A 2,806-nucleotide genomic window follows, 5' to 3' on the forward strand; every position below is an offset into this window, starting at 1 on the left:
GTCTTACGTATTTTAATGATCTTCATGCTTTGTTACTAGATACATACATTATTGTTGTATCTTTCTGAGTGACCATTTTATACTTATGAAAAGTCCTTCTGTTATGTTTTATCTTAAAATCTTCATTACCTTATATTGATATAGCAACTCCAGCCTTCTTTATGCTTACTATTTGCATAGTGTATTTTTTTTCCATCCAGTTCCTTTCAACCTATCTGTGCCATTTTAAAACATAAAGTTCATCTCTTGTATACAGCATATAGTTGGGCCATGCTTCTTTATTCATTCTGACAACCTCTGCCTTTTAATTGAAATACTTAATCCATTAATGTTTAATGAAATTATTGCTATGGTTGTGTCTGGACATATCATTCTGTTATTTTCTATCTGTTCTCTGTTCTTCCTTTTATGCCTTTTTAAAATTACACGACTATTTTAAAAACGCAATTATAATTTTCTTATTGGCTTTTTAGCTATACGCCTCTACATTGTTTCAGTGATGGAAACATATATCCAGGGACTACAACATATATCCTTAACTTTTCACAGTCCCTTTACATGTAATATATTACCACTTAATGTAAAATGTAGAAATCTTGCACCAATATAGGTCCATTCCCCACCCCCTTATTTTACATCTATACAGGCTATAAACCCACAGGACAATGCTATACTACTTTATAAACAGTTATATATAAGTACCTTGCACTAACCGATTGTGCCGCTGGAGCTCGCAGTCATATATATTATAAAACCTTTCAGAAAAAGCAAAAAGAAAGAATTCTGTATTTACCCAGCTGTTTACCATCTCTAATGTTCTTCACTGCTTTCTGAGGATATGCACTTCCATCAGATACCATTTCCTTTCCGTTTGAAGAACTTCGTTTAACATTTCTTATAGTGCAGGTCTGCTGACAACAAATTGTCTTAGTTTTATCTAAAAATGTCTTTATTTAGCTGAAATAATATCTTCACTTAGAAGTGAAGAACTCTGGATTTGACAGCTTTTTTCTTCTATCACTTTAAAGATGCCTATTTCTCTCTCTCTGGCCTCCATAATTCTGATGTTAACCCAGAAGTTGAGTCCAATGTTGTTCTCCTATATGTAGCAGGAGTTGTTCAACTGCTGCTGACGAGATCTGTTTTTTAGTGTTGGCTTTAACAGTTCGTGGCAGTGTGGCACTTTTTGTCTTTATCTTTTTTGCTGTTTGTTGAGCATCATGAATCTGTAAATTTGCATCTGCCATAAACTTTGGGAAATAGCCATTATGTCTTGAAATATTTTTTCCTGCCTGATTCTCTCTTTGCTTGCCTTGTAGGACCACAGTTATCCATGTGTTAAGACCATTTGTTATACTGAACAGGTCTCTATAAAACTTCCCCAAACATTTCCCTATTATTCATATTGGACAATATCCCCTGGTCTATCTTCAAGTTCCTTTACTCTTTCCTCAGTTCTCATCACTGTGCTATTTAAGCCCAGTCAGTATTTTTGCTTTATTTCAGAAATTGTATTTTTTGGTGCTAAATTTTTCATTTTAAAAATTGTTTCTGTGTCTCTGCTGATATCTCCTATTAAATTGTTGCTAACTTATTTTACTTCATTGTGGATAAAGTGCATTAAAAGCTTCGATAATTCCAATGTTTAGATAATCTCAGGGTTGGACTCAGTTGATTTTCTATTCTCTTGAAAATATGTTCCATCTTCCTTGTTCTTCATATGTCAGGTAATTTTGGATTTTTATCCTTGACATTATGAAGAATAAATTGTGGATGAACTGGATCCTGTTCTTTTGATTTAGCAGGTACTTATCTGGCTTGGAGTTGAACTGCAAACCCAGTTTTCTCGAGTGTTTCTTGAGTGGTAGCTTTAATCTCAGTTAAAATCTTTGTCTTCAGCCTGACTCGGCTTCATATACAAGTGTTCAGGGGCCAGCCAGCAATTTTTTTTTTTTTTAGTTTACTAAATGCCCTGTTTATTCTGTGAACAAGGCTCAGAAATGTATAGACAGAATTTGTAGGTTGAGAAATCTGTGTAGTTGTGACTTTACAACTATACTTCACAAAAGCAGTAATGACAGCAGTTTCTGAACACATTAACCTACTGTTCTTTGGTTTAAAGTGAACACAGAATAGTTCCTAGCAGAATCTAAGTGGTGATCATCACAGTTTGCTGCTTTAGTCTTTAAGAACGAGTGGAGTTTTCACTTGAGCCACCACCTCCTTGCTGCTCAGGGCTTCAACAATCACAAGTGCTAACTCGAAGCTGGTCCCAGGCCCCCAGCTGGTAAGAATCAGGTCACCCTTTTCCACATGATTCTCAGAGTAGGTGTAATGATCTCCATTCATCGTTCTGTCTTTAGCAAGGAGGTGTAACTTTGAAAGTAAACTTTCAAAGGTGTAACAGGTGTAACTTTACTTTCAAAAACCTGTGTCATGAGCCAAAAGAGCAATGGGACCTGCACAGATGGTGGCTACCAGGCCCTTCAGGTTTTCCTGCTCCTTCAGTATCTCCTTCACGGCAGCAGACTCAGATAAATTCTGTGAATCCAGATTACCTCCTGGTAGAACCACCGTGTCATACGGTCCCTCCTTTTTTGCATCTTCAAGACTGGCATCAGGAGAAATGACAATATTGTGGCTACACTGTACTGGGTCTTTCCCAGCCAGACCTGCAACGGTGACCTCAATCCCAGCTCACCTCGTGACATCTACAGGGATGACTGTCTCCTCTGCTCCTTTAGCTAGGATGACCAGAGTTCTTTTGGAAGCCATTTTTATGTTACGTGTTTTAAAGACCCGCACC

At 37.0% G+C, this 2,806-nt stretch overlaps 1 pseudogene; it reads right to left on the minus strand.

Annotated features, from left to right (window-relative positions):
- Positions 1-2,178: 2,178 nt before the first annotated feature.
- Positions 2,179-2,806, minus strand: LOC100590440 (annotated as a pseudogene).

The sequence above is a fragment of the Nomascus leucogenys genome, chromosome 8 (genome assembly GCF_006542625.1).
Source record: "Nomascus leucogenys isolate Asia chromosome 8, Asia_NLE_v1, whole genome shotgun sequence".
Taxonomy (NCBI): domain Eukaryota; kingdom Metazoa; phylum Chordata; class Mammalia; order Primates; family Hylobatidae; genus Nomascus; species Nomascus leucogenys.